Source organism: Bombyx mori, chromosome 20 (genome assembly GCF_030269925.1).
Source record: "Bombyx mori chromosome 20, ASM3026992v2".
Classification (NCBI taxonomy): Eukaryota; Metazoa; Arthropoda; class Insecta; order Lepidoptera; family Bombycidae; genus Bombyx; species Bombyx mori.
Genome location: NC_085126.1, coordinates 4,367,175 through 4,383,991, shown reverse-complemented (window position 1 = coordinate 4,383,991; position 16,817 = coordinate 4,367,175). Strand labels below are relative to the sequence as shown.

Below are 16,817 nucleotides of genomic sequence, written 5' to 3'. Positions count from 1 at the left end.
CAACATCAGTTTTTTTTATTGCCTTTGTAGGCAGACGAGTATACGGCCCACCTGATGTTAAGTGGTCACCGTCGCTCATGAACGTCAGCAATGCCAGGGGCAGAGCTAAGCCGCTGCCAACCATAAAATCCATCCATCCATCCTACCATGCAATCAGTTGGACCGTGAATTCGTTCATCTATCTAAGCAAATTAATATTAATAAATAATATTATTAATAAATATTTACTAACAATCACACCACGTTAATATAATAATATAATATTATTATTATTATTAATGAATATGTAGTTAATATTATTATGTTAATATTACAACGGAATGCTGCCGCCCACATTGACGCATGAAGTAGTAATCTCAGTTATATTCACGGATGTCCTACTATCCTAGGCTAGTCGCATATTTCTTTCGCTTCGGAAAGAAACAGCGTGGTGGTACCAACCCGTGCGGGCTCTCATTACGCCCCACAGCCAGTCAATGTCAGATGACGATTGAGTACGCAGATAGTAAGCGAATTTTTTTTTAATTACTTAGCTGGGCGGACGAACTCACAGCCCACCTGGTGTTAAGTGGTCACTGGAGCCCATAGACATCTACAAAGTAAATGCGCCACCCACCTTGAGATATAGTTCTAAGGTGTCAGTATAGTTACAACGTCTGCCCCGCCCTTCAAACCGAAACGCATTGCTTCACGGTAGAAATAGGCGGGGTGGTGGTACCTACCCGTGCGGACTCACAAGAGGTTCTACCACCAGTGAATATTGAGAGCGCGGCCTAGTCTCCGGTGAATCGCAAGTTTGGTTTTTACCATACCCACGGGAAGAGATGGGGTGGTGTTACTCCGGGTGCAATTAGCACAAAGCCACAAACTCGGGTTCACGTCGAATTCAGCATGCAGCGGCTTGGCTCTGTCCCTGGAATTGCTGAAGTCCATGGGCGACGGTAACCACTCATCATCAGGTAGGCCGTATGCTCGTCTGCCTATAAGGGCAATAAAAAAAAATCGTACTCTTGTTTCGTTCAAAGCCTTTTATCTATCCAATACCTACTTCTTTGAACTGCAAATCAGTATGTATGTAGGTACTTACACTCAGTGTGTATACGTTCTCTCGCATATATATCGCATGGACAGGTCAACTAGTTTTGATATGGTTGTTCCTGGAATCCGGGCGACAGATTGATTTGCAACGAACAGTATGGTAAGCATTTTGAATTATATTTTATTTTATATATGCTTGCCTATTTTAGTGAATTGTAAGTTTTTTTTATTGCTTAGATGGGTGGACAAGCTCACAGCCCACCCGATGTTAAGTGGTTACTGGAGCCCATAGACATCTACAACGTAAATGCGCCACCCACCTTGAGATATAAGTTCTAAGGTCTCAATTATAGTTACAACGGCTGCCCCACCCTTCAAACCGAAACGCATTACTGCTTCACGGCAGAAATAGGCGGAGTGGTGGTACCTATCCGCGCGGACTCACAAGAGTTCCTACCACCAGTAATTACGCAAATTATAATTTTTGCGGGTTTGATTTTTATTACACGATGTTATTCCTTCACCGTGGAAGTCAATCGTGAACATTTGTCAAGTACGTATTTCATTAGAAAAATTGGTACCCGCCTGCGGAATTCGAACACCGTTGCATCGCTCGATACGACGGAACCTTCCGTCTTATCATTTAGACCACGACTAAAAGATAAAACGACGACTTCGTACATAAGCATATCGAATACAAGTAGCAAGTCATACTACAAGCGAATGAAAAAAATATTAGTTCCACTTCAAAGAACCACTTGAGTCGGGTTTCACAACAAACAAAATTCTTTTAAAAATCTATTTCATCATGTCCTATCTCCGATACCTCTTTGTTCGAGTTGCCGATATGTCCTTCATGGTTCTACGACTGAATTGGAAAATTTGTGCACAATATCTGAATGTAATTCAGAAGCATTACTTTGCTAAATAATTTTTTTTTTTTATTGCCCTTGTAGGCAGACGAGCATACGGCCCACCTGATGGTGATGGTCACCGTCGCCCATGGACTTCAGCAATGCCAGGGGCAGAGCCAAGCCGCTGCCTACCGTTTAATACTCTCCACAAGCCTCGTTTGAAGAAGGACATGTCATAGCGCTCGGGAAACACCGTGCAGGGGAAGCTCATTCCATAGCCGGATGGTACGTGGCAAAAAAGACCTCTGGAAACGCACTGTGGATGACCGCAGTGGCTCCAGGTGGTATGAATGAACTCTACTCCGGTGGCGGGCGGTAAATAATAACAGAGTATTTATTTTTCGGAACGATAACGCAGCCGCTGACGTCAAGTGATAATTGTAGCTTTTGAGGGACTACAACATGAGATTTCAATTACTTCGATATAACGAGTAATCAGTCTGGACTCAGAAGTGCCTGAGAAACAAATTTTGTTGAAGTCGTCGTGGCTTAACGGACAAAACGTCCGGTGCATTCGTGTTGAGTGATGCACCGAGAAAGTTACAAAACTCGCACTAAGCATACCGGTAGTTTCACAAAGAGTAAAGTATTTTAGTAGTACATTTAATCTTCAAAGGCAAAAGAATAATATATGATTTATGTTTAAACAGAGCCATGTAATTTTAGCCAACGCGGCCCTTGTCATGTTATGTGCAAGTCAATCAACCAAAGCCATCATGGAATCTGGAATGAATCACACACCGGTTTCGCGTAGTCAGCGGAAACTTTAGTTCCGTGAAAGGGACCCATGGCTTTGAGGATAAATACAACTTTATGAATGAAAAAATGCGGATACATATATCTATATATTAATACGTGAAGCAAAAACTGACGGAGGAGTATGTCTCACACTTTATAGAGAAGGCGTACAGAATGCTAATTTTTTTTTTTAAATTATGCATGAAAAATACATTAAATAAATTAAAAAAACGCTACCATGTATTTGACACAACACATACCTACATATAAACTCTTTGTTTATTGTCAATTGTCAAACTTTTGTTTAAAGTATTATTGTTTAAAGTTTGTGGTCAGATTGAGAATAGAATAATATTGTTCGTCTTTAATATTATTTATGTATAGTGTACTTTTGGAAAATTTTTAATTATAATAAAGAAGTATAATAGTATTTGACAATACAACCATAATAATGTTTTTAAACATAAAATATCAATTAATTATTGGAGTTTTAGTAAGGATCTCTAATCTTTTTCAAAAAAAAAATATAGTTATGTCACTCGTGAATAGTGTAGCTTCCAAGCAGTGAAATAATTTTTGAAGTCGGTTCAGAAGTTTCGGAGCCTATTCAATACAAACAAACAAACAGATCTTTTCTCTTTATAATATTAAGTATAGATATCAAGCTGTAAAAAAATTATCCAAAATTATTTTTTACATCGCGTGCCCTGCGGAATCTATTGATGATAGAATAAAATAATGTACTACGACTTTGTAGAACAACTATTATAGTTACGCCGCAGTAACGACTGGCCCGCTCAGCGCGAAGTTTAGCTAGTAATATAATTTACCAGCATAAGAAGTTTTAAAGTTAAAGTATACAACCAGTCTGCCTCTAGAAAATTCCGCAAAATTAAGATTCAAAGTTAAACGAACCGGCTCGCTTAATTCTAAACACGATTGAACTTTGACCATCTTGAACGCAAGTACATTGATTACGAACAGGAAAGACATAACAGAATATGTAGTGCGAATTTTTTTTTTGTTTTTTTTTTTATATTATTACTACAAATAATATTAAAGCTTGTTTGGTGTATGGGTTTTTTTTTAAATTAACTTTTATAGTTTTTTACGAATATTACCATAATGAGGATTTTTTTATTTTATTTTTTTGCCTTTTTAGGCAGACGAGCGTACGGCCTACCTGATGGTAAGTGGTTACCGTCGCCCATGGACTTCAGCAATGCCAGGAGCAGAGCCAAGCCGCTGCCTACTGCTATGGATGCTACTGGATGGAAAATGTAAGACTTCAAGAGTCAAGACAGCGGTTGAGGTAGTTTGATCTCATTCAACACGTTTTGTTTCTTCAAAACTTAATTTTATGCAAAGTTTTTAACATTCATCTGGCTCGGCCAAGATATGCTGTTGGTTTTATTGTTAAGTAAATATAATATTAAATTGGAATAAATGAAATATAACGTGTAATATGATATAGTTAAAATAACATATTTTGTGGGATATTTTAGCAATTGTTTCATTATTTTTAAGTACATATCTGAAAGGTTCAACTGAGGGTATGTATACCAAGTATTTATAATAATTTTTTATTTCCGCATGCTAATCTCTAGATATTGTTCTTCTTTTTCTTCACCTTATCCCACTAGATGGGGTCGGCACAGCAAATTTGTCTCTTCCATTATCTTCTATCAGCCGTCATCTCAACACTCACTCCTTTCTCTCTCATATCGTCATTCACACACTCCATCCATGTCTTCTTCGGTCGACCTCTTCCCCCTCCATACTACCTTTTTTTTTTTTTTTATAGCTTATATGAGTGGACGAGTTCACAGCCCACCTGGTGTTAAGTGGTTACTGGAGCCCATAGACATCTAAAACGTAAATGCGCCACCCACCTTGAGATATAAGTTCTAAGGTCTCAATTATAGTTACAACGGTTGCCCCACCCTTCAAACCGAAACGCATTACTGCTTCACGGCAGAAATAGGCAGGGTGGTGGTACCTGTGGTCGCCCGAAATTGCAAGACTGCGTGCGGTCTCCATTCGGGCGAGCCGCCGGTGCACTAGACACCGCCGTCGCCGCCGCCTGCGGCGCGACGAGCCCGTCGCGTTCGCGGAGGAGGAAGCTCGGCTGCACCGCGAATATCGCGCTGCGAAGGACGCCCTGCGGCTGGCCATCAGGCGGGCCAAGGAGCAGAACATGGAGAGACTCTTGGAGGCGCTCGAAGCGGATCCGTGGGGGAGCCCATACAAATTGGTACGCGGCAAGTTGCGCCCGTGGGCCCCCTCTATGACTGAGCGTCTCCAGCCCCAGCAGCTGCGGGACATCGTTTCGGCGTTGTTCCCGCAGGAGCGGGAGGGTTTTGTCCCTCCCGCTATGGGCGGGCCGTCTGACACCGTCGACGGCCAAGCTCCTGCTGAGGTGCCCCGTATTACCGAGGCAGAGCTCCAGGTGGCCGTTGTCAAGATGACTGCGAAAGACACGGCCCCCGGCCCGGACGGAGTCCACGGCCGGGTATTGGCCTTGGCCCTCGGTGCCCTGGGGGACCGGCTCCTTGAGCTATATAATGGCTGCTTGGAGTCGGGACGGTTTCCGTCGCTCTGGCGGACGGGTAGACTTGTGTTGTTGAGGAAGGAGGGGCGCCCGGTGGATACAGCCGCCGGGTATCGTCCTATCGTGCTGCTGGACGAGGCGGGAAAATTGCTGGAACGTATTCTGGCTGCCCGCATCGTTCGGCACCTGGTCGGAGTGGGGCCTGACCTGTCGGCGGAGCAGTACGGCTTCCGGGAGGGCCGTTCGACCGTGGATGCAATTCTTCGCGTGCGGTCCCTCTCGGACGAGGCCGTTTCTCGGGGTGGGGTGGCGCTGGCGGTGTCTCTTGACATCGCTAACGCATTTAACACTCTGCCCTGGACCGTGATAGGGGGGGCACTGGAGAGGCATGGAGTGCCCCTCTACCTCCGCCGGCTGGTTGGGTCCTATTTGGGGGCCAGGTCGGTCGTATGTACCGGGTACGGTGGGACCCTTCATCGTTTTCCGGTCGTGCGTGGTGTTCCGCAGGGGTCGGTTCTCGGCCCCCTCTTGTGGAATATCGGGTACGACTGGGTGCTGAGGGGCGCCCTCCTCCCGGGCCTCCGCGTTATTTGTTACGCGGACGACACGTTGGTCGTGGCCCGGGGGGATGATTTTAGGGAGTCTGCCCGTCTCGCCACAGCGGGAGTGGCCCTCGTCGTCGGAAGGATAAGGAGGCTGGGTCTCGACGTGGCGCTCAATAAATCCGAGGCTCTGTGGTTTCACGGGCCGCGGAGGGCGCCACCCGTTGACACCCACATCGTGGTTGGAGGCGTCCGGATAGGGGTCGGGGTGCAGTTGAAGTACCTCGGCCTCGTGTTGGACAGCCGGTGGGCCTTTCGTGCTCACTTTGCGGAGCTGGTCCCCCGATTGATGGGGACGGCCGGTTCTTTGAGCCGGCTGCTCCCGAATATTGGGGGACCGGATCAGGTTGTGCGCCGTCTCTACGCGGGGGTGGTGCGATCGATGGCCCTGTACGGTGCACCTGTGTGGGCTGAGCCGCGCAACCGGGCCACTATGGCTCGGTTCCTGCGCCGGCCGCAGCGCACCGTTGCCATCAGGGTCATCCGCGGATATCGCACCGTCTCCTTCGAGGCGGCGTGTGTTTTGGCGGGGACGCCGCCATGGGAGCTGGAGGCGGAGTCGCTCGCTGCTGACTATCGGTGGCGCAGCGAGCTTCGTGCTCGGGGCGTGGCGCGTGTCCCCGAGAGTGAGCTGCGGGCGCGGAAGGCCCATTCTCGGCGGTCCGTGCTCGAGTCGTGGTCGAGGCGATTGGCCAACCCCACGTGGGGGCTACGGACCGTCGAGGCGGTTTACCCGGTCTTTGATGACTGGGTGAATCGTGGCGAGGGACGTCTCACCTTTCGTCTGGTGCAGGTGCTGACCGGGCACGGATGCTTCGGGAAGTACCTGCGCCGGATAGGGGCTGAGCCGACGACGAGGTGTCACCATTGTGGACACGACCTGGACACGGCGGAGCATACGCTCGCTGTCTGCCCCGCTTGGGAGGTGCAGCGCCGTGTCCTGGTCGCAAAGATAGGACCTGACTTGTCGCTGCCTGGCGTCGTGGCGTCGATGGTTGGCAGCGATGAGTCATGGAAGGCTATGCTCGACTTCTGCGAGTGCACCATCTCGCAGAAGGAGGCGGCGGGGCGAGTGAGGGAAAGCTCTCCTCACTACGCAGAAACCCGCCGCCGCCGAGCAGGGGGTCGGGACCGGGGTCGTATCCGTGACCTGGCCCCCTAAGAGCTAGGGGTCCCACCCGTTTTGTGCGGGGAGGGACCCAGACGAGGGGTGGCGTGCTCTGCACGCTCACCCGCAATAGGAAGCCGGGTGATGGTAGACCGCGTTCCCCCGACCGCTCTGGGGGAAGGTGTAACGCGGCGCCATCAAAGCGGGCTCTCGGCCCGCTGAACGAGGGAACCGGTGGTCGTTTCGCTGGCGGCCACCGGTCCGGCGTCCGTGGGACGGTGGGATGGATGTAATGTGCTCTGCGTCAACCCTGTCCCGCCGTTTCAATAGCCCCGACTGGGCTCCGGCCCGGTCCGAGGTAGGGCGCCGGTTGTGAGCGGCAGGAGTTTTTAGTGAGGTTCAACTCCCACATACCCCACCTGCCGCGCGGGTGGGGATCCGGCGATTTTCTCCTGTGGGAAAAAAAAAAAAAAAAAAAGGGTGGTGGTACCTACCCGTGCGGACTCACAAGAGGTCCTACCACCAGTAATTACGCAAATTATAATTTTGCGGGTTTCATTTTTATTACACCATTTTCATACATCTCCTGGTCACATGCATCTTCTCTCTACACATCACATGTCCAAACCACGCTAACCGGCCACCTTTTAATTTGTTGCTTGCCGAGGCTACTGTCACACTTCCTCTGATAGATATAGAATGTCTAAATATTGTTGTTGACAATGATTGATACACTAAGATAAGTTTGGTCTTAAATTTAATGTATCTTTCGTTCAAATCAGTTGATTTTATCTATGTAACTTTTCAAAAGTATGTCTGAAACTGTGAGATCATTTCTGAAATGATTTACAAGCTGATCTCATGGAACGATATAACAAGGAACAGTTTTGAGATTGTCGACAAATGCGTGAAATCGAAGTAATGTCACGTACTATCTTGTGATAAAAACTGTGTCTCGAGTGGTTTGTTACAGCGATTATCTTACCAAAGCCCCGATTGTGTCAGATGTTGTCGGATGTTACATGATTTCAATTCCAGAAAGCATCAAATTTCCTGATCAGCTTTCAACGGTCGAATCTCAAAATGAAAAATATATATTTTCTTTCTGCAATTACTTACGCGTGCGTAATTAGGTAGAAACAAAAAAAGATTTTTATTTATTTAATTTCCAGTTTTTTTCTTTCTTTTGAGGACATTTAATTAAAAGCTAAATTAAAAACCTGTATTTTAATTATGATTATTCGTTAGGGATTTTTTTTAAATCGTAAATTCAACGTCACTTCAAGACCGCCAATTCTACTTTTTTGTATTTAATGTTTCGCATTATAATTTTTTCGTGTACTATAAAGAATACTCTCTCTCTCTCTCTCTCTCTCTCTTTGTCTCTCTCTCAAAGTTACATCATCCATTCGGTCACGAATTTATTCTTTCAGCAACCAGATTACATATTATAGTTGTATCAGCATAACGCCTCTACGGACCGCGAGATTGTTTCGCGCACCACCTGACTGTACCAAACAATAAATCCACGGGGCCTATTAAAATGGTTATAACATATCTTCCATAAGAATATTGAAGAAACGACGAAAATTGAAAATCATTTATGAACTTCCTCAATAATGAGCCGTATATAGGTACTCGATAACGGGCTGGTTTCCGCCAATCGACGATCGTGCGTCAGTTTATTAGCACCTTTCAGCAATTACTTTTGTCTCTGTTTAACTTGTGCCAAAAATGCGAAGAGCGAAAGGAACAAAATCTTGATTTACAATACCGTTTCGAGCAGTAAAAAGTTTGATAGATATAAATAGAGCTGCAAATATGAGTAGCCTAAGAATTTATTACTTCCGAGTATTCCGAGAATTTATTCGACCTTGCAGACCCAAATATTTTTAAAGCTCTTTTTATCTGCAAAGATGGACAAACGAACTATTTTTTATTGCCCTTGTAGGCAGACGGGCATACGGCCCACCTGATAGTGAGTGGTTACCGTCGCCCATGGACTTCAGCAATGCCAGGGAAAGAGCCAAGACGCTGCCTACCGCTTAATACTCTCCGCAAGCCTCGTTTGAAGAAGGACATGTCATAGCGCTTGGGAAACACCGTGGAAGGAAGTTCATTCCATAGCCGGATAGTAGCAAAAAAGACCTCTGGAGACACACTATCAATGAACGCAGCGGTTCCAGATAATATGGATGAACTCTGCTCCGATGGCGGGAGGTGCGATAATAAAAAGGAGATGAGGGGATCATCTCAAACGATTCCTCAGAACACTATGGCCCACTCGAGGTTTAGTTTACCAGAACCCTATACAACACTGAGATTACTGATGCCTACCGCCGACGCAAAAATCCAAGTGTCAATTGAAATGGTATACGATAGTGCAATTATCTTTTATTGCTTTGGGATAGAAACGGCGATCTGAGCTGAACACGCCCTAATTACCCCATCACTAGCTTGTTCAAAACATTTAGGAGCTAGATTAGATTCGTATTCTATGAACAATGATGATGAATAAGTTTTTAGGATGAGTAAAATGCCCGTTTCCTAATTAAAAAAAAAACTTTGTTCTCGTCTATGGTACGCCCTAAGTTCCTTTGGCGATCGACGCTAACTAATATCACGTATTACGGATCCTCCCGATCCATTAACGGTGCTTTTAGGCACCACAAGCATCGGTCACCGCCCTCGTCGAACCCGTCGCTTGCGACGAAGGACTCGACGAGCGAATTAACCCATAGACACAGGCCACTGAGTTTCTCGCCGGATCTTTTCAGTGTGTCGCGTTTCCGACCCGGTGGTAGATTCTGCGAAGCACTGCGAGGGCCAGTGTTAGCAACACTCCCGGTTTGAGCCCCGTGAGCTCACCTACATGTTAGGGCGAAGCTGAAATAGCCTCTCTAGACACTAATAAAAAAAACTGCATAAGAAAACGGCATGGGTACCAACTTAAAAAAAATAATGTTTTGCTTGTCCACGGTTACACACACATCAAATCCAATGCGGCATGACGTAATTCGTCATTTTTGATTGCGCTCGTGTGCCGATGGTTTTCGCTAAACAAGCCCGCAAGTTTCCGTTCAAGGACAGCGGATAAAAACCGCAACAGAGTTTTACGACGCTTCGTTTATTATTTATTGTGTTTTTGTATGTGACACGTACGTCCGTGGTCGGGCGTTTTACAGTGCGCAGGATCGAGAGATGCGTGAAGTTTGTATTTGGTCGTAACATATCGGTCATATCTATTTATTACTTTATAAATGTTACATTTAGTGTAAAGATGTTTTTACTCAATCATGCCGCATATACATATACAGCATATAAAACTAATCCTAAATAAATTACAGTTTATATCTATCAAAAAAGCAATCGATTCAATCATCTTTTAAACTGAAGGCAACCAACCAATCTATCAATAATATCACGATCATAAAGGTCAATTTTTGAAGTTCCTCTCGCTTTGTTATGCTTCTCACGTCTAAGGTCACGATCACCTCAATCCAAGACTTTCGTCCTCGCGTTATTGTGCCATCTCATCCTATCTTTGGCTACACGGAGAAGATGATGATGAAGAAGACGTTGGAAGCGAGTGTGGTGCGGATTTGGTCAGACCAATGCATTCGCTTGCGGCCCCGCGATCATTTCATAAAGTTCATTTCCTTGTAAATAAATAGCATTATTGTTTTTTGGAACGAAGTTTCTTATGGGACGATGCTGAGGGGTACCCCCCTAACCGGGAAAAAACGTCCGTAACGTAAGATTTTTATTATTTATGTATAATCTTAGTATGATGGCTATACAGTGTCTAATGTATAGTAGTCTACGTGATGACGGTTATTATTATTATTCATATAAATAGCTGTTTCTTTTTATACTGATATTATATATTTTTTATAAATCAATGTGAATAAAATAAAGTTGATAACTTTGTAAAGTAGTTTTTTTTTAATCAATATAAAAAGCATAATAAAAAATGTATACCCGAATAATTATTTTCTTTATACCTCGAATAGAACTTAATTTTAATATTTTTATAATAAGGAACTTCATTCCTATCCGGTGTCCCACGACACCACACATCTTTTTTCCATCAGTTACGCTCCAATATCAAACTGCATTGTTCATGCTATTAATCACTGAGTTTTTTTTTTATCATTGTGCGTTTCTTTGTTTATAAATGAAAAATAAATATTTTTACAGCGCAAAGGTGGCGAATGGCGTATGTGTTATTCTGTGTTTCAATCTGAATCGATGCATTAGGTATGTTTGATAACCAAGTCTGTGTCATGCAGCTCACAATCGAATGTGTTTTGTGTTAAAACAAGTTACAATCACTAAACCTATGTACAGGGGCGTGCTGACCTGTTATATGCGTACTGTGAAAATCTATATAACTAGTCAGGTCATAAGTATTGTCACACAGTAAAATCTTTTCTTTTAGAATGCTGGCCACAAAAAAGTTTATTGAATTCGAATTTCGAATTGTTCATGAAAATAAAAATGTATACTTTTAGAATTTTACTCTTTTTTAAATATGGAGTGGACGCTTAAAGAAGACCGTGTTGCAGTTATTGCGTTGCATCGTTGCGGTTACGCGCCAATTCAAATTTTTAACATACTGAAAAATTTGAATATAACCAAAAGATTCGTTTATCGTACCATCAAACGATACACTGAAGACTCTAGTGTAGATGACAGGTCAAGAAGTGGTCGGCCTCGGTCTGTTAGGACTCCAGCAGTGATAAAAGCTGTGAAGGCGCGAATTCAAAGAAATCCCAAACGTAAGCAGAAACTGTTGGCCCTTCAGATGGGGTTAAGCAGAACCACGGTGAAAAGGGTGTTAAATGAAGACTTAGGGCTTCGGGCATATCGAAGAAAAACAGGACATCGTTTGAATGCTCGTCTAATGGACCTGAGACTGAAGAGATGCCGCGCTTTGTTGAAGCGGTACGCGGGAAAAAATATATCGGGAAATTATTTTTTCGGATGAAAAATTTTTTACCGTAGAAGAGAGCTACAACAAACAAAATCATAAGGTGTACGCACACAGTAGTGAAGAAGCGAGCAACCGTATTCCGCGTGTCCAACGAGGTCATTTTCCATCCTCGCTTATGGTATGGTTGGGAGTTTCTTATTGGGGCTTAACAGAGGTACATTTTTGTGAGAAAGGTGTAAAAACGAATGCAGTTGTGTATCAAAATACAGTCCTGACGAACCTTGTGGAACCTGTTTTTCATACCATGTTCAATAACAGGCACTGGGTATTCCAACAAGATTCGGCGCCAGCTCATAGAGCGAAGAGCACACAAGACTGGCTGGCGGCGCGTGAAATCGACTTCATCCGGCACGAAGACTGGCCCTCCTCCAGTCCAGATTTGAATCCGTTAGATTACAAGATATGGCAACACTTGGAGGAAAAGGCATGCTCAAAGCCTCATCCCAATTTGGAGTCACTCACGACATCCTAGATTAAGGCAGCCGCCGATATTGACATGGACCTCGGTCGTGCTGCGATAGACGACTGGCCGCGCAGATTGAAGGCCTGTATTCAAAATCACGGAGGTCATTTTGAATAAACTTTAGTGTCATAAGAATCTATGTTTTGTTAAGTTCATTTTGGTATATGAATGGTTACATAATGAATAAACTTGTTTCAATTATTTTACATTAAACATGTGACAAAATTTATGACCTCGCGCGGCATCTCTTCAGTCTCATGTCCATTAGAGGAGTATTCAAACGATGTCCTGTTTTTCTTCGATATGCCCGAAGCCCTAAGTCTTCATTTAACACCCTTTTCACCGTGGTTCTGCTTAACCCCATCTGAAGGGCCAACAGTTTCTGCTTACGTTTGGGATTTCTTTGAATTCGCGCCTTCACAGCTTTTATCACTGCTGGAGTCCTAACAGACCGAGGGCGACCACTAGAGTCTTCATTGTATCGTTTGATGGTACGATAAACGAATCTTTTGGTTATATTCAAAATTTTCAGTATGTTAAAAATTTGAATTGGCGCGTAACCGCAACGATGCAACGCAATAACTGCAACACGGTCTTCTTTAAGCGTCCACTCCATATTTAAAAATGAGTAAAAGTATACATTTTTATTTTCATGGACAATTCGAAATTCGAATTCAATAAACTTTTTTGTGGCCAGCATTCTAAAAGAAAAGTTTTTACTGTGTGACAATACTTATGACCTGACTAGGTAGATAAATATGTAAATGCTCGATATTAAATAAAAATAACAATTTTATTTTTCCTTTGATGTGTCTCCCGTCGGACGGATTCCTTTTGTTTGTTTTAAGTTTATTTTATACAAAAGTTTAGGTCTTTTATTTATCGATTGAGGCACTACGAAGTCTGTCGGGTCAGCTAGTAATAAGACAATTATTGCTACTTTTAAGCAGCTACCTGTAGCGATAGGATCCTTATCACTCATGACCACATTTTATAATGGAACGTAGCGTTTTATAAAATTTTTATAAATGAAAGGCAAAGTAATATGTTTGTTTGTTAGTTAAGAAATACATTCAAAGTTTATTTAATCTAATAATTGTCTACTTCATTAAAAATATTTTAGTAACCGAAAACAAAAAAGGAGGTAGCTACAAATTCGACCAAAACCGTTTTTTTTTCTTCTGTTCTTCGATTTTTGCGAACCATAGACATAAACAAAACTACTTCTATGGTTTAATCTCCCGTTTTTTATTGTTACTATATTATTTCCAACAGGGATTGTTTAAAGTAATATATTTATATATGTCGGAGCACCAATGGAAATATCTGTGATATATTATATTGGAAACGTCAGGTTAATTACCTGGGTGGAATCGGAGATGGCACTGCGATCGTAATTGTTTATGGGTAGACTTGTTATTGACTCGTTCAATAGACAATGACGTATGGCAAGTGTCAGTGAAACTGTGGATGACGTGTGACATTTGATGAGATAGTCTATGATGGTAGTGACTAGACTCATTTGAAAGAGAAGGCATTCTTTTTGGAGATACCGTTGCGATCGCACGCATCTCTGAGATCAACGCGTTTCCTGCTATTATTTAATTGTGTTCTTATTTCGATTCTAACCTACAAACACTACAAATGAGTCGTCTATTATCAAAGGTGGCAATCTGTGCATTTGGAAAAAAAAATGTTATTGATATGTCAATACAGATTGATTTGAATATAATCGTCTCCTTCAAAGAATACGGTTCAAAACCTGCATTAAATAAAGGTTAATACTTAACCTGTTATTTATCTAAGATGTCATTCCGAAGAGTTTTGTGACTGCCAATGGAATACAAAGTCAATAATTCGTTTTTCTGATTTACCAATAATTGTCCAAAAGTCAGATTGCCGGCTTTGATAATAGTCGACTCAAATGATGGACCACTGGAAGAGCTCAACCCAACATATATATGTCGTGGTTAACGACTTTTAGTAATATTAAGACGTTGGTTTGACTATTATTTTAAATGATGAAATGTTGTTTTGATAAATATCATAAAATGTAGGGTAGACTCCGTAACGCCACAGTATAAAATGGCGGTACGTGGACAGAGTCGTGGCATTCCGTGTCAGACAGTCATTCGGTCCGTATCAGACGGTCCGTCCGTCTCAGTCAGTGAGTCTTTGACAGTCAGTCAGTCTGTCGGTATGTGGAACGAAACTGTCGGTTTACCCTGTCATTGTGAAAGTTGTGTGTGTTGTGTTTCAATAATTATTATTCAAAAAGTTTTCTTGACTAAACTGAGTTCAATCGAATACGAGTGATGACGGAAACTACCGCTCGCCATCCCTGCCGCCGCGCGCCCACGTATATGTCAATGAGTTGATTCATTGATTTTTTTAAGATCAGTACTATAGATACTGCGACCAGTTTGTCTGTTCGTGTTCGCACGTGACAAGATCTCGGTGACAGGTGACTGTGATAGAAGAATGTGCAACTTTACCGAACAAGTTTCAAGATCTAAGATTCGATCGATAAGATCTAAGACGTTAGTCCAGCGGTTCTCAACCACCGTGCCGCGACATTAAGGTGTGTCGCAAGCCCCAGACAAGTGCGTCGCGAGATTTACAAATTTGATGTTTTTATTCAAGGTAACCCGGGGGATCCTTGCTAGCTTAGATGTTAACTTTACAACTACGTTTTATAGAATAATATTAGTGAACATTTATGTATGTTCCTTTGTTTATTTGTATTTCTTTCACGTCGAAACAAAGCAACGGATTGACATGATTTTCTCTAAGTAATAGTTTCTTTTTTAGTTAAATGTTTTTTTTTAAGTGACATTTAAGTCAGAAGTGTAACATGCTACTTTTTATCCGAAAAAATAATCTCATTCCCACGAAACTACAATAAAGCTTTTTCTTGACCACGCAAGCGAAATATATTAAATGCTCTAAAACCTACTTTCACTTGAACTCTTAAAAAAATGTATGCAAGTATGTGAAGGTGACTTTTTGGCGGAAACGCGAGCAGTGAAGTTGTGTGATTTGTTTTATTTTGTCTACTTAGTCTTTTTTCAGGTTTAAATGCGTAATAACGGTGTTTAGTATCTGTGAAAGTGCATAAGCTGTGCACAAAGTGACGTAACTTCTGGAGATCTTCCAAAAAGTCCACTGAAAAAGTCTCAGTAAATGACCACCATTTTACTGACATATTTCATCCTATATCATTCTCATCTCTTCTCACCTCATCTCATTTCATTTCATTTCATATAAAAGTTTTCATTAAAATTAAAATAAGACTTGACTTAAAGGTCTTAGTTACCAGGTCATAAAATCCCTTAAAAATGTGTGAAGGTGTTGCGTATTTGTAGAGTACGAGTATACTAGTGAGTATAAAAAGGTTTAGAGTCGCTGCGAAAATCACACTTAGAACTTTTCAAAAATAAATTATTAAAATATTAAGATCAATTCTGGTTGATACCGATTTTTTTTTGTATTGGGTAGTCGTAATTTCTTTAATAGTATCCATAATTTAATATTAATGTAGACTTGAATAATTTATTCAAAAGTAAATGCCACCGGTTGCGAAGAGACAAAGGTAAGAATAATACATATTCGTATTTTATATTGTACGGACAATTTTTAATATATTTATTATATTATTAAATAATAAATATTCGACAGCGATCAAGAGTTTTTTTTTTTGCTATTACGGGATCGGACTAGCTTACTGTCCATCCGGTGCTAAGGTCACTAAAGGTGCATAAACATAATTATTTCATCACTTTTGAGACGAGGTCTCATCTGAAGCTCCTGTCACTCTCAGGTCAATAAACTAGGTTGATGTGTCATATACTAGTAGTAGTAATAGTATATGACGCAATCGTTGGTGGTAGTTAGTGGCCCTGACTGGTGTGCCGAGGTCGTGGTTTCGATTCCCAGATCGGGCAAGCATTCGTCATGAACACTGTGTGGGTGTCTATTATCTATATATGTATATACTTAAACGCATTATATGTACTGGGTGTTAGGAGACCGCTTACGAAAACGAAAATTTTGTACCCACAAAGTTGGGGTATATTTCGGGGAGCGCGGTATCAGCGCTGCGCCTGTGTGCGTGTAAAACAAACGCCGCACTCGGGCGTTCGTTGACCCGAGCATCAGCTGTTTTTGATTTTGTGTTCCATTGCTGGTTTTTTTTTAAGTAAAGTAATAATATATTTTTTATTAAACTAGCGTTTCATTTAGCGGTACTAACATGATAGAGCGTAAATAATGGTTTTAAAATTATGATTTTTTATTAAATCAGGATCGATTTTTTTCCGTCCCACCATCAAAGGTGTAATGACACATTTGGGGCCGGTTGACCGTGCTTGATTTGATCCCACTTATTATTAATATAATAAAAGCGAA

At 42.4% G+C, this 16,817-nt stretch overlaps 1 protein-coding gene across 1 annotated transcript in view; it reads right to left on the bottom strand.

Moving 5' to 3' along the window:
• The window catches only part of LOC101739110 (solute carrier family 2, facilitated glucose transporter member 8), a 53,613-nt gene that overhangs the window by 22,916 nt on the left and 13,880 nt on the right, over positions 1–16,817 (bottom strand). The gene's annotated exons all lie outside the window — the stretch shown is intronic.